The sequence below is a fragment of the Lissotriton helveticus genome, chromosome 4_1 (assembly GCF_964261635.1).
Source record: "Lissotriton helveticus chromosome 4_1, aLisHel1.1, whole genome shotgun sequence".
NCBI lineage: Eukaryota > Metazoa > Chordata > Amphibia > Caudata > Salamandridae > Lissotriton > Lissotriton helveticus.
The window spans coordinates 71705270-71720101 of record NC_136063.1 but is presented as its reverse complement, the minus strand read 5'-3'; positions in this window follow the sequence as shown (position 1 = coordinate 71720101).

The following is a 14832-nucleotide window of genomic DNA, read 5'->3' as shown; positions in this document are numbered from 1 at the left end:
GTCCCCGACCGCCGCCACGGCGGTTTCCACGGCCGCCACCGCGCTGTGTAGCATTCTGTGGTGTGGGCTGGCAGCACATGTGGGAGCACCCCTTCCTTGGCCACGAAAGGAGTGAAAGGCACCCGTTTGCTGGCGTGGGGCCGAGAGGCCCAAGGACTTGGCCGTAGCCCTGGAGTCCTTAAAACGCTCAAGCGCATGGTCTGCCTTGTCGCCAAAGAGGCGACAGCCATCAAACGGCATTTCCAGAAGTGTGGCCTGGACATCGGCCGAAAAGTTGGCGGACGTCAACCAGGCGTGGCGTCGAACCACCACCGTCGTTGCCATCGCTCTGCCCAGTGAGTCCGTGATATCCAGCCCACACCGAATGGAATAGCGCGCTGCATCTCGACCCTCCGCAAGGGCTTGGGCGGGTTTAGTCCGGGCCCCCTCCGGACATTGTGGCAGCACGTCCGCGACCGTGTCCCACAGGGTGTGGGTGTAGCGGCCCAAGAGGCATGCGGTATTGACTGACCGCAGTCCCAAACTCAGGGACGAGAACACTTTGTTTCCGAATTGCTCGTACCTCTTGGATTCCCGATCGGGCGGAGCCGTCGGGAATGCGGTCTGGGAAGTGGAGGCCTGGATGACCAGGCTCTCCGGGTGGGATGGGTGGACAAAAGGCAAGGTTCGCCCGGGGCCGGGGGGTAGCGTCTGGCCACGTTCCTATCCACAGGCTGACCTGTGGCGGGCTTGGACCAAGCGCCCACAAGAACGTCACACAAGGCCTCATTAAACGGCAGCAGAGGCTCAGTGGAGCATGCTTGCGGTTTAAGGACCTCAGTGAGGAGGTTAGTCCTCACGGCCGCGACGGGGAGCGTCAGGCCCAAGGCCTTGGCCTCCCGCGTCAACACTACACTATAGGCAGCCCCCTCCTCCGTAGCCACGGTGGGAGGGGAGACGAATCCAGTGTCTGGCGAAGTGTCAATTCCACTGGCCTCCCCAAGCTCATATGTCCAGTCCTGTTGAGACTGGCACTCCTGTGCCAGAGGATCCACAGACCCCTCCCAATCACCCTCGTCACCCATCTCCTGCAAGTCAGGATCAACAGATGGGGCCGGTTCGTGGAAATAGAAATCTCCATACGACGTCGAGAGCGGTGCCTAGCGGCGCCGCTCCGGCGCCGGAACCGAATCGAGGACAGAATCGGGGACGGCGCCCGTAGGCGGCGCCGGGGGCAAAACCCGCAGGGCCGGCGCCGGTGAGGTCGTGAGGTCGACCGGCGATGACCCGGATCTGGAACCGGATCCACTGGGGGCCTGCGGCGCCGGGACCGAAGTCGCCGGTGGCGCCTGGGCCGAAGCATCCGACGGCGTCGAAGCCGAAGCACCCGACCCGCCAGGCCCTCCAGCCGGGACGGTTCGGCCCGTAGGCGCCACGGGACCCGGCGGAGGAGGGAGGGACCTCATGGCCATGAGGTAACGCTCGACCTCCTCTGGGGTCGCACCGTGCCCAGGGACCGGAAGGTATGGGGCAGATGGCGACGCTCGCGAACTCTGTCGGAGCCGCGTGGGTGGTGTCACCCGAACCCCCGGCAGCGTCGCGCGAGCGTCAGGTGGGTCGGAAGAACGATGACGTCTCTCCGACCTCTCATGCCTCTTACCTGCGGTTCTGGATCCTGAAGACCGATGCCGACTCTCGGAGCTACGAGGGTTCCAACCTCGCGACCGGTCCCTCGACCTCCTGGGGGACCGGGACCTGGAACGGCACGGAGCCAACTGCCGGAGCTCCAGCCGCTTGCCGGACCGCTCCCACCTGGATGTATGACGTTACAACGCATACTTTTACAACGCATACCGTTACAACGAATTTTTTACAACGCAAAAACTTTTACAACGCATACCATTACAACGCATGTTTTTACAACGCAAGTACCTTTACAACGCATACCATTACAACGTAAGTATATAATATTTTTTTATTTTAAATTAATTGTAATTAATATAATTTAATTTAATTAAATTAAATTATTTTTTTTTACCCTGTACCCCTGTACCCCAAAACCCCCAAAATAACCCTGAACCCTAAAAATACCCCTGTACCCCAAAAACCCCAAACTGTCCCTGAACCCTAAAAATACCCCTGTACCCCAAAACCCCAAAACTGACCCTGAACCCTAAAAATACCCCTTTACCCAAAAACTGAAAACTGACCCTGTACCCTAAAAATACCCCTTTACCCAAAAACTGAAAACTGACCCTGAACCCTAAAAATACCCCTTTACCCAAAAACTGAAAACTGACCCTGAACCCTAAAAATACCCCTTTACCCAAAAACTGAAAACTGACCCTGAACCCTAAAAATACCCCTTTACCCAAAAACTGAAAACTGACCCTGTACCCTAAAAATACCCCTTTACCCAAAAACTGAAAACTGACCCTGAACCCCTAAAAATACCCCTTTACCCAAAAACTAAAAACTGACCCTGAACCCTAAAAATACCCCTTAAAAAAAACCCAAACAAAATAAAATTCCAACTCCAGTCCTCGTGGATAGTAGGGAAGTTGTTGGAAACTAGTCCCTATCCTAGAGCGCCCCCCAGCGCAATTCGTTGTAAAAGTTGCGTTGTAATGGTTGCGTCGTAAAGGTACTTTGTTGTAAAAGTTGCGTTGTAAAGGATGTTCCCCCTTGGCAGACGGGTTACTCTGTCACGACGATGACAGGTCTCCTAAAATATAAATCCCATTATATCCCATGGGATTTATATTTTGGCCAACGGAATATCCATCCCCGTTGTGACGGGGTAACCAGTCCACCGAGATCTAAACGAGGTCCTATGTTTCCTTTTCTAGCACTGATGCCTGACACAGTCAAGAATGACCTTTTATTTTGTTTCCCACCAAGGACTGTTACCTTCACACATGTACCAGTGACCTGAGGTTACAGGGTGACTCCTTGTCCCCAAGGACACAATGTTACAGTCCTGGGCTTTTTAGTCAAATAATGGATAAACTGAAGCTAACCCAGATTAGAACTCCCAGAATACAATAGATAAACAAAACCCAGGACTGGTGCACTGCATGGTCCATGAGGTGAAGTAATCTGGTAACCCTAATTAAAATGTAACCTGTTTTGTACTCCAAGACCACAGAGCTGCTGGCATGTTATTTCAGAATTTGAAGCACTTCTTTGGGCCAAGTGGCCCAGCCTGTGCCAAACATACACACGCACATCCATCATCATGACACCATGGGCCATATGTATCAAGATACCCATTTGCGATTCTCAAATAGCGATTTTTAAGAAATCGCTATTTGAGAATCGCAAATGGGTATGTATGTACAAAATCGCATTTTTTTTGCAATTTCTTAAAATCCCTTAATTGCGATTAGCAAATTGCGAATCACAATTAAGGAATACTTTCCCGTTCATTTCTATGGGCCAGGAGGCCCATAGGAATGAATGGGAAATTATTCTCAATTTGCGATTTGCAATTTGCTAATCGCAAATTGAGAATAATTTTAAGGGTGCAGGGGTGTCCAAAGGACACCCTGTTGTACCTCTAAAATATGCATGGGTGCACCTGTGGCGCACATACATGCCCCAAGGGAATGTATGTGCGTCACATGGCACTTGGAAAAATGCAAAAATTTGCATTTTTCAAGGAATTCGCAACTTACCACCAACTAGAAGTTGGTGGTAATTTGCGATTCCTTAAAGACATTTTGCAATTTTTTTTTGCTTCATACATTGCATTTAAGAAATCGCAAAATTTGCGATTCCTTAAATGCAATCGCAAAATAAGGAATCTCACATTTTTGGATTCCTTATTTTGCACCAGATTTTGCTCAATACATACCATGTAGCAAATTCGTATTCGCAAAGGCCGAAATTCTGCGAATTTTGGCCTTTGCGAATGCGAATTTGCTTGATACATATGGCCCCAAGACCCCTCTCCATCAAAAGACTGAATAGACCAGGTACAGGCTGAATTACATGGGGACCATGAATTAGGAAAACTGCAGACCCTCCATCTGAGAACATCCTTCCATTCAAGCTACAACCCAGCTCCGCCTCTTCAGTGGCACATGATAAAGGCATCTAACCCTTAACAAAATTACCTGTATACTGGCCACGAGTCATGCCAAAGGCATATGGGCCATCATGTTTGCATGTTAGATTGTGTATGCATTTATTGATTGATTCGTTCATTTATTCAGGAGCTTTGTATAGCACAGCATGGTACTTTGGCCACCTGCAAGAGGGCACATAAAAGCACTTAGAAATTAATCAATAGTTATGCAAGGAATAAAGAGTTGTGGGTCATTCGACTAGGAGAACTTGTCCCGGAGCTGGCATCCTTCTGGAAGTTCTCTTGTGAAGACAGAAATCGAGGAGAAAATTTAAAACTTGGATTTCAAGAGTTTTCTAAATTTCCGGTACTTTGAATCAGAGCGAGGCTCTGCATTGAGGCTGTTTCAGAGTTTCCTGTTCCCTGGGTGGTACATGGGTATTCCTGTGCAACCAACCCTGTGTTTGATGCAAATTCCTAACTACTAACAATAGTATACAGGGATTTAGGCTAAACCCTTGCACCTCCTCAAGACAGACATAACGTAGGGGAAAGGTTTTAATTACTCCATACCTTTAAAACTTTACACGTGTGCGCATACAGTTTTTGTACTTGGAAATCTCCCCTTCCAGTAGAAAACCTATGCTTGACAGAACGCACCATGGTTCAAGGGAAAGTGTGTTGGCGCATGACAGCCTAAAGTGTTCACTGGGGCAGGGGGAGAGAAAAACAGAGACATCTCCGAGCAGACATGGCGCTGTTTTTCACTCTCCCTTTGGCACAACGCAGCACAAAAACTTTGGTTGTGGTTCTGCATTCCATCACTTTAAAGAAATATTTATATTTTTATTGATTTAATTAATCGATCATGTACATGTAAATCAAATCGGCACACTCACCAGCAGCGGCTCCTCCGTTAAGGCAGAGGAGTGTCAGGAAAAATAAACTGATAATAACACCATACTGAACGAAGTTGTCCGTATTAATTTCCGGCACGGTATTGCAGCAAACGCGATCCGGCAACCAAAAAATTTCCGCTTTCCATCATTGACGCTGGATCTCTGGTTCCAACTAGTAAAAATCTCCTCCGAGAGACCGACAGACTCTGCGGTCACGTTAATCTACCTCTGAGGTCCCATCATTTGTGGATTTCCACATCCATTTTGATATTTAAGGGGCTTCCTCTGCAATATTCAATTGCCCTGATGATGGTCTTATAGACTACTGCGGGAGGCCCGCGGTCCCTGCAGGGGACCCCATAGGAGGGCAAACCCCGTAGTAGGGCGCAGGTAACCGCGGGCCCGCCAGGGGGAGGGACGGGGGGCGGGGTGGGACAAGGGTAGGCCACCCCCACCTTTTCCAGGACTGATAAGGGGAGCACTTCCGCCCGGGCGCCCTCTTTGCTCTGCCCCCCTTCTCCGACGGTCGTCCCAGGCTGTCCTCGCCAGCCCCAGACACAGGTCCCTAGCCCCTTCTTCCCCCTCACTTCCCCCCCCACGACGCGGACGCGAGGCCCGCAATTTCACTCCATAAAGGAGGTAAGGGATCATTTACGCCTCCCCCCTGAGCCCCGTCCTCGGTATATCCGAGTCGACAGGGCTCCGTGGTTTTACCACGGGGGAGCCTTTGATCCGAGTTTGTTATTGTGGGGTCTCAGGCGTTGGCATGCGTGGGTAAAGGCGGCGAGTAATGGCGCCATTGGGAGGGGATGTGTGGTGTAACTGGGGCGACCTGTTTTAAGGCGGGGCAGTGGCGGGTTTTAAGGCGAGGCAGTGGCGGGGATCGTCGTGTGGGTCCGCCGCCACTGTCCGCGTTAAAATGTATTTAGTAAATAAGGGTAGCGTCTTAGGACGACATGCGACCAGGCGTAGCTGAGGTTAGGACTGAGGTTAAGTCGAGACGAGTATTTCAATGGCGGGGATCGTCCGGGGCATTTAATAATGATGCTAATTACCGTGTGGGTCGCGCCGCCGGTCGCAATTGTTGTGGCGAGTTCTTGTATGTGAGGATGGCCGAGTGGTCTAAGGCGCGGCGTTCAGGGCACAGTTTCCTCGGAGGCGTGGGTTCGGATCCCACTTTGTGGCAGGGGTCGTCGGGTGGGTCAGATACTGATCGCCGTGTGGGGCCCGCCGCAGTCACCAAATTCAATATGGGTCGGGTGGGTCGGATACTGATCGCCGTGTGGGGCCCGCCGCAGTCACCAAATTCAATATGGGTTGGTGAAGCGCACGTTAATAATGGAAGGTTTGACCAGCCGCGACCATTTATGGGGCGAATTACAGTTCTGATCACGGGGGCCGCATGTGCTCGCCGTGTGGGCCTCGCCGCCGTCACCAATTTCAATGGTGGTGTTGATGCGTGCGTAAAGTTGGCAGAATGAGTTTTTCCGCCGTGATCACTTGCAAGGTGCTTGCTTCGTCCGGCAGTCACGAGCGGCGGGGTCAGAACCCCCCCCCCCCGGTCTCGTGTGCCGTCCGAGCATCGCCCCCCCCCCCCCCGTTTTTGGCCGGCGGGGCAACCCCTCTGGGTGTTCCGTCCTAACATCGCCACCTCCGCCCTACCCGGCGGGTTGTTTGTCGGTGCAGGGTCGGTTGGTCGGGGGGGGGCCAGCGGGGTCAAGGCAAGCAGTGGCGCTGCAGCGCGTTAAGCAGGGGTGTTGCAGGGGTTTTCTGAGGCCACTTGCTGGCTCATCAGCCCACACGCGGCTAATATCAAAGCGATGGGTTGCAGAAGATGAGGGCAGTCAGATGGAGTCGCCTTGTGATCGACTGGCATGACGTGATTTGCAGAGCCCACGCACCCTCTCACGAATCAGTGGATTCCGATCGAGATGATTATAATCTTTAATTTTAATTAAAGGCAAACAACATTCAATAATAAATGAATCAAAACTGAAGAACATATTAATATCATTAGGTTTTGTTAACACGTGTGTCTTTTAAGAAACAATGATTCAGAAAAGGTATTTGGCAGAGGTTTTCACTGCTGCCGGATGACGGAGATGTCCACTCGGGACAAGAAAATAACAAGGCAGGCACGGTTAAAAGGCAGCTTCGTCAGTGGGCGGGCAGCTTCGTCTGGGGGGATGCAGGGCGGGGGTGTGCGCCACCAGGTATTTCGATCCCTCGATGGTCACACACCTGGCACGGGCACTAGGCAATTTTATAAAGGTCAGGAGGACAGTGGGTTACTGTCTGTTACTGATCCCCCATGCAGCATAGATACCGGTAGTAAGTACGTCGGGAAACAAGTCAATGCCGCTAAATATGATGTGCGCTGAGAGATGGTTGTAATGATTTCAAAATGGGTGTATTGGCTGTTACATGTCATAATTGCGTGTTCCCCCAATTTCAGGCAACTGAAGATAGCGACGTAACCCGATGGGAGTACGTTCCTCCCCCCCCCCCCTCCCCCCCCCCCCCCCTCAAGCGGAAGGTAAGAGCTGCAAGTGGGGTTGGCCATTGAAGGGGTAGGGATAACGCATCCGAAGGGGCCGGTGTTCATAGTCCGGTCCTTTTGGTTAGGGGTGACGGGGTCCCGGCCGGGGACTGGTGCGTTAGGCCTGGTCCCACAGGGGCCAGCTACCGGAAAAACGGGGTAGGGCTAATGAAATCGTGTTTATATCAACATATACATGGCTGTGGTACCCAACAGGCATCGCGGCGTCGTATCAAGGAACAGCGTGGCACCCCCCCCTCTCGGTTTCAACAGTCCAGAAACGAAGTAAGTACTAAAAGGATGATGAGAATGCAATTGGAGTGAGCTGGAGGATGCATATGGGGGATAGGTCCAAGTAGTCACAACATTTTTCTTGCAGGAAGTGGCCTGACGATGGCAGAAATAAGAGCAGACGGTGTAGGACCAGGCACGGCCGTGACAGAAGCTCAAGCGGCGCACGCGGCGATCTTCCTGCAGCTAGTCGAGACAAACGGTGTGGCATGGGCTACCAATTTACTGAAGGGCAGCACGGCGAACCCATGTGTGAACAATGACATTATTGCAGTCGAAGACGAGGACACTAGTGGTGCTGGACACGTTAGAGAGTCCAAAAGAGCGAAGGTGCCCACAAACAAAGACTTTCCGCCACCTCCAAAAAAGAAGGGCACTGTTACTGCCGCAGCCGCAGTGGTACATGACGTTCCACGCACTTCGGACTTGTCGGACAGGGTCCAGGAGTTTCCTGGCCCATCAATGGTACCTGCTAACAGGCACCCGGCTGTGGAATACGCTACCAGAAGCGATCTGGGTAAGATGATGTCCACATTAGAAATATTCATGAAAGAGATGAGGGAAAGTGTGATGCCGGGTCCCAGCGGTGGGGCACGACCATCCAATGTGTGGGGAGCCGGTGCCGTTGACAATGGCACATTAGGAGATACTGGGAGAGGGCAGGAGGGTACAGACTTGACAAGCATTCCACCCGCACCTCCGGGGACCGGTTCAGCACCCCCTGTTGTCCCCTCGGGTCCGCACATCATGCCAGCGACCCCGGCAGTGCCCGCCCCCCCGGCAACACAGCCACCAAGCCCGCTAGCCCCATCACCAGAGGCGCCAGCACCCGCGAAGCCGGCTCCGACGCCACCAGCAACTTCCCCAGCCTTACCAGGCGAGGAAGACATGCAATTCGACGCCCCCTTACTATCAGGCCGCTCTTGCTTATCTTGGGAGGTCCCGCAGGCAGCAAAGGAATTAATTTGGAGGCGAGAATTTATAGACATTTTCTCTTTACTGATGCTGGGTCAGCAAGGGGCAGATGCACGCAAGGCGGGTGTGAAGGAAGACGAAAAGAAAGTGAGATTCCAGCCATGGCCAGAGAAGAGCATCGATAACTGGTTGCAGGCCTTCGCTATACTGTCCTCGGTCATTATGGAGAAGTTTAGCGACCAAGGCCCAGGGCTGGTACTGTATGGGAGGCTCATCCACAACGAAGCAAAAAAGTGGGGAGGTGTAGGCTGGTTAGAATACGATAGAGAGTTCAGGAAGAAAATGTCCAGATCTCCCAAGATGCGTTGGGACCATAAAGGGGTGCAGCTATGGATGGACCATATGGGGTCCAGGGCGCTCCAAGGGGTCACGACAAACAGCAAGGTGCAGGATAGCGTAACAGTGCATAGTGACAAAGGCAGCACAGCCGGACCAGAGGACGCCGCCCTTTCGAGGGGGCTATAAGGGGAGAGGTCAAAAAAAGGGGAAGCGGGAAGCATTCTCAAGGGGCATCTCCAGGGTCATGCAGGTTATTCAACGGTGGACACTGCCACTGGGGGAGTTCCTGCAGATTCACGCATACGTGCAGTAATTGCGGAGGGCAGCACCAGGCGGGAGCATGTAGGTCTAACAAAGCACAAAGGCAAGGTACCCATCACGGTGGTAGGGGCGGGTCGTAGCAGAACAAGTAACTCACCCGCAGCCCCACCGAGCTCAAACTCCACCCCCCTGACCACCCCCCCCCCCCCAGCATCCTGCGGCTTAACAAATTATCCCCTGCCTGTACTTCCCCAGAGTTGCTGCCAGATCTGCCAGAGTTGGGCGCAGTGAAGGGGCCCTCACCGATTAAACTGGAGCGATTGGTGCCATTGCTGAACAAATACCCCAACAAAATTGATGGGAGATTGCTCCTTGGGGGTTTTGCGGAGGGCTTCATCATCCCATACATAGGAGCTCCTGCCGCTAGAGATGCAGACAATTTGAAATCGGCTAGGGACAATGCAGAAGTAGTGAGAGCCAAAGTGGGTAAGGAAGTAGAACTGGGGAGGGTTGCTGGTCCATTCCCGCTCCCGCCATTAGACAACTTTGTGGTATCTCCGCTGGGGATAGTACCTAAGAAAGAGCCTGGATCATTTAGGCTGATCCACCACTTGTCAGACCCGGAGGGAGAGTCAGTTAATCACAATCTGGAAGAAGGGGTATGCTCTGTCTCGTATTGTTCATTTGATGTGGCCATTGACCTCGTGCGCAGAGCCGGGAAAGGGGCCTGGTTAGCAAAAGCTGATATTGAGTCTGCTTTCCGACTCCTGCCAGTGCACCCCAGCAGCCAGAACCTACTGGGTTTCAGGCTGGGCAACGAGTACTATTACGACAGATGCATGCCCATGGGTTGCTCCATTTCCTGCGCTTTCTTTGAAGCCTTCAGCACATTTTTACAATGGGTACTACAAGGCGTGGAGGGTGTCCTAGGCGTTACCCATTACCTGGATGACTTCCTGTTTGTAGGCAAGGCAGAGTCTGACGAGTGTGCAGATGCATTGAAAAAATTTCAAATTATGACTAAGTATCTGGGAGTTCCACTGGCTCCTGGGAAGACCGTGGGTCCAGCGCAGGCTTTAGTCTTCTTAGGGATAGAAATCGACACATTAACAGGTGAGGCCAGGCTCCCAGCGGACAAGGTCATTGAATTAGCGGCCCAGATCAAACAGGTGCTAGGGCAAGACAAGGTGTCATTGGACGACATCCAAAGCCTACATGGGAGATTAAGCTTCGCTACAAAAGTGATACCAGCGGGCAGGGCTTTCGCGCGCAGTTTGGCCAGGGCAGCAGCGAAGATCAGGCGCAAACACCACCAAGTGAGGTTGAGCTTTGGGGTTAAGGAAGACCTAAAGGTGTGGGGCGGCTTCCTCCAACATTTCAATGGTTCAGTGATATGGAGGGATCCCTGGACCAGCAGCCAGGAACTGACGTTGTTTACTGACGCGTCAGGCAGGGACGGCTTTGGGGCAATTCTAGACAGAGATTGGTGCGCGGCAGGATGGCCCAATGCTTGGAGGAAGAAAAAGATTACCTCTAACATAACAGTTTTGGAACTATTCCCGATTGTGGTGGCCTTCCACCTTTGGCCTGCCTTACTGTCTGCGAAAAGAGTGGTCCTATGGTCGGACAACATGGCGGTAGTCCAAGCCATCAATACCCAGTCGGCCTCTTGTGCACTTGTGTTATGTTTACTAAGGGAATTGGTAAAAGTGTGTTTATACAACAATGTGGAATGCAAAGCTAAGCACATCCCGGGAGTTCTAAACACGGCTGCTGACGCACTTTCCCGTTTCCATTGGCAGCGGTTTCGAGAGGCGTGGCCAAGGGCGAGGGAAGAGATGACGCCTTTCCCGGCTCGGCTATGGCACCTGCTGCGGTGGCGTTGCGCATCAGAGAACTAGGCGAGATGTCAGTGGCACCTAGAACGATGAGGAGATACCAAACTTGTGTGAAGACATTCTGCGAGGTCATGGGCCTTTGGGAGCGGGAGGAGTCTAGACAGGTTGGGAAAGTGCAGGCATTCATGGTCTGGGCGAGGGATGAAGGGAAGAGTCACTCCTGGATGGCGGGGCATTTGTCCGCCATTGGGCACCATGCTCGTTTGGAGGGTCAGAAGGACCCCACGACAGCATGCACAACCAGGGCGGTACTCAAGGGTTGGGCGAGAGTGATGCCCCGAGTGGCTGACCAGAGGGCCCCCATTGATTATGACACACTGAAGAACATGATAGATGCCTTACCTACAGTCACACACTCCGCTTATGAGGCAGCACTCTTTGCTGCAACTTTCAGCTTAGCATTCTTTGGAGCCTTTAGGATTGGGGAACTAGTGGCAAGGTCCAAAAAAGAGCATAACACCAGGGCCATATCGGCTAAGGATGTCCGCACAACTACGGAGTCAGTTGAGATCTTTCTACATTCATCAAAGACAGACCAGTCAGGGAAGGGTAGGAACATCACATTACAGCGATTGGGCAATGATAGTTACTGCCCGGTGGCCCTGCTGGCCACCTTCCTGCCCCTTCGCCCACAGACAGACGGCCTGCTACTTATCCACTCTGATGGTTCCCCGGTCACCAAGTACCAGGTGGAGCACGTGATGCAGGGGTGTCTATTCTTGGCAGGATACAACATAGAAGGGGCCAAGTTTAGCACACACTCCTTTAGGATAGGCGCAGCCACAACGGCTTTCAGGGCAGGCCTCCCTGCAGAAACTATAAAAAAAGTGGGCCGTTGGGAATCCAACTGCTACAGGAGATATGTCAGACCTCTGAGCATTGTACTCCCGGTGAGCACACAGTTGGTTAACGACGTGTAAATAATATATATAGCAACTAGTCATGATATGAGAATATGGTGGTTCTCTTTCAGTAAGCCACGAGGTGTGTTGTTTGCAGTGCTTTTAATGTGTCAATAAAAAACATTTGTCAACATACTGTGTTTTATTACAGGGTCAGAGGTGTGGGTGATGGGGCACTCCTACGTCACGAGACTGGCGAGATGGGTGAATGCCAACACATGGAAGCACGGGCTTAACAACACCAACATATCATGGTTCGGCTTCCCTGGGATGCACTGGGCCGCACTGATAGGGACGCTGCGTAGATTATTGAAGGATCACAGGCAGAAGCCAAGCATCCTGGTGGTGCACCTGGGGGGGAATGACCTGGTGTCATTAGGCAAAAGGCGTTTGTTAGATACAATGCGGAAAGATTTAAGCATCCTGAGCAGCGAATTGGGGCAGTGCAACATATACTGGTCAGAAATTTCCCCAAGACCGCTTTGGCACGGCGCAATATCGCAGGAGGCATTAGAAGTCACCCGCAGGCGCGTCAACGCAGCGATGCGCAAATTCAGCGAACAGAGAGGCATAGGTTTCATCAGGCATGGCCTGCTGCATGCCAAATCTATTGGATGCTGGGAATCTGATGGGGTGCACTTGTCCAAAGTGGGGATGGCAATTTTCCTACTGGACTTGGGGGAGGCGCTAGAAACAGCCGGATGCAGATAAAAGATACCTAAAAGGCTAGGTGGTGGGGGCTCTGGGCGCAGCGGGTGCCACGCCCAGGGCTGTGGAAAAAGTACTAGGCGACCCCCATGCAGGACAGGCGCAGGAACAGGACCTGAAGCCACAGTGCGAGAGGCACAATAATGAGTCATACATAAGCTGAGGGGCCCTTCTTGGGGACTTGGTTCTACGGCACCCCGTTAGTCCTTAGGGCGGTTGTAAGCCTGAGCAACCGGGGGTTTGCTAATAACGCCCCTCCTGACTGGGCAAGGTGTGAGTTAACTCTCCCTGGTCCAGAGGGGGGGGGCAGGTGGACGATAGGTCCATCGGGGGAGGCTTGCCTCCCAGGTTCGACACATGGCCAGGGCCACTAGTGTCTGCTTCATTGGCTCTACTTCAGGCGCCCTGCAACAAGGGGTTGCGGGGTGGGGGGTCGCCTGTCAGTTAACCCGCTCTGTTATTTGTATCACAAATAAACCTGCAACTTTTTATTCCCAACATACTTGTCTGTGTATCATTTGGGCGGTGAGGGTTGTGGGACAAGGGTACCGATGCCACTACTATGCGGGAGGCCCGCGGTCCCTACAGGGGACCCCATAGGAGGGCAAACCCCGTAGTAGGGCGCAGGTAACCGCGGGCCCGCCAGGGGGAGGGACGGGGGGCGGGGTGGGACAAGGGTAGGCCACCCCCACCTTTTCCAGGACTGATAAGGGGAGCACTTCCGCCCGGGCGCCCTCTTTGCTCTGCCCCCCTTCTCCGACGGTCGTCCCAGGCTGTCCTCGCCAGCCCCAGACACAGGTCCCTAGCCCCTTCTTCCCCCTCACTCCCCCCCCCCACGACGCGGACGCGAGGCCCGCAATTTCACTCCCCTGCCTACCACTCACCCGCTGAAAGGGGGGAAGTGAGGAGGGGGGATTACTAATGATGTTGTTGTTTTTCAGGTTGCAGGCGGAGTTACAAGACGACCCCCATGCAGGACAGGCGCAGGAACAGGACCTGAAGCCACAGTGCGAGAGGCACAATAAAGAGTCATACATAAGCCGAGGGGCCCTTCTTGGGGACTTGGTTCTACGGCACCCCGTTAGTCCTTAGGGCGGTTGTAAGCCTGAGCAACCGGGGGTTTGCTAATAACGCCCCTCCTGACTGGCCAAGGTGTGCGTTAACTCTCCCTGGTCCAGAGGGGGGGGGGGCAGGTGGACGATAGGTCCATCGGGGGAGGCTTGCCTCCCAGGTTCGACACATGGCCAGGGCCACTAGTGTCTGCTTCATTGGCTCTACTTCAGGCGCCCTGCAACAAGGGGTTGCGGGGTGGAGGGGTCGCCTGTCAGTTAACCCGCTCTGTTATTTGTATCACAAATAAACCTGCAACTTTTTATTCCCAAACATACTTGTCTGTGTATCATTTGGGCGGTGAGGGTTGTGGGACAAGGGTACCGATGCCACTACTATGCTGCAAAGACTGAAACGTCGACCTTTCCATCATCTCCAAAGAGATTTATTTTCTGAAGCGTAACATTTGTCCATTGTTGGTTTTAGTTGCTCTTTTTTCATTTCCAGGAGCTGATGTTTGTGATGAACTGATTTGTTTAAATTGGTTTATACATCTTTTCATGACAGTTTTGCTTATGATATTTTACTTGCTGAATCCCCTTGAATCAACTTATGATATATAAAATACAAAATATATTTTCATAGAAATAGGATTTTCCGTGTGCTTCTTCCTCTCTTTTGATTCAACATCTACATCTAATGCTGTTGCACTTTGGACACGTTCGAGTTTGATCGTATATGACTCACTCAACGATTAAAAGTCAACAAATAACCTGAACTGGATTATGAACAAAATCCCTTGTAGACAACTTTTGCACTGTACTGGTCTCCGCCAGGCACTAGAACCTTCTTCATACAGCGCCTCTTGTCCGAAGCGCCATGCCACAGCATGATGCTGTCTGTGAAGCGCTCAACCACTTCTAGGAGCTAGCTCTGTGCTGTATCAACTCACTAAACACAACCTAAGGAACATGTTGGCAAG